The following is an 896-nucleotide window of genomic DNA, read 5'->3' as shown; positions in this document are numbered from 1 at the left end:
GCTTCTCTCTCTAAAACTAACTTTCCCTCCAAAACTAAGCTAAACTAAACTATTGGTAACTAACTTCTAAAGTATGAAAAGTCTCCTTATTCCCCCTCAATCCTTGGCTTAAATAGCATCAGAAATGAGTTGGATTGGGCCCACAAGGCTTTAGAATTCGCTGGCCACGTTTTGCTTTAAGTGAACCAGGTGGTAGTAACGGAGCGTGCGCGTACTATGCGCGTACGCGTCACCATGCTCAGTTCAACCATAGCAAATCTTATATCGTTTCGAAGCCCCGAATGTTAGCTTTCCAACCCAACTGGAACCGCATCATTCGGACCTCTGTAGCTCAAGTTATGGTCGATTAAGTGCGAAGTGGTCGGCTTGACAACTTTTGTGTTTCCTTTATTTCTCCATGAGTTCTCCATTTCTTCATGCTTTTCCTTCATTCCTGATGAGCGGATATTTTATACGCTTTTTGGGGGTAATTTCATGTAGATTTTAGCATGTTTCAGTTAGTTTTTAGTAAAATAATATTAGTTTTTAGGCAAAAATCATATTTCTGGACTTTACTATGAGTTTGTGTGTTTTTCTGTGATTTCAGGTATTTTCTGGCTGAAATTGAGGGAGTTGAGCAAAAATCTGACTTAGGCTGAAAAAGGACTGCTGATGCTGTTGGATCCTGACCTCCCTGCACTCGAAATGGATTTTCTGGAGCTACAGGAGTCCAATTGGCGCGCTCTCAACGGCGTTGGAAAGTAGACATCCAGGGCTTTCCAGCAATATATAATAGTCCATACTTTGCGCAAGGATAGACGACGTAACTTGGCATTAAACGCCAAGTTCATGCTGCTGTCTGGAGTTAAACGCCAGAAAAACGTCATTATCCGGAGTTGAACGCCCAAAACACGTCA

The sequence above is a fragment of the Arachis duranensis genome, chromosome 6 (assembly GCF_000817695.3).
Source record: "Arachis duranensis cultivar V14167 chromosome 6, aradu.V14167.gnm2.J7QH, whole genome shotgun sequence".
NCBI lineage: Eukaryota > Viridiplantae > Streptophyta > Magnoliopsida > Fabales > Fabaceae > Arachis > Arachis duranensis.
Note: the sequence above shows the minus strand (reverse complement) of the source record.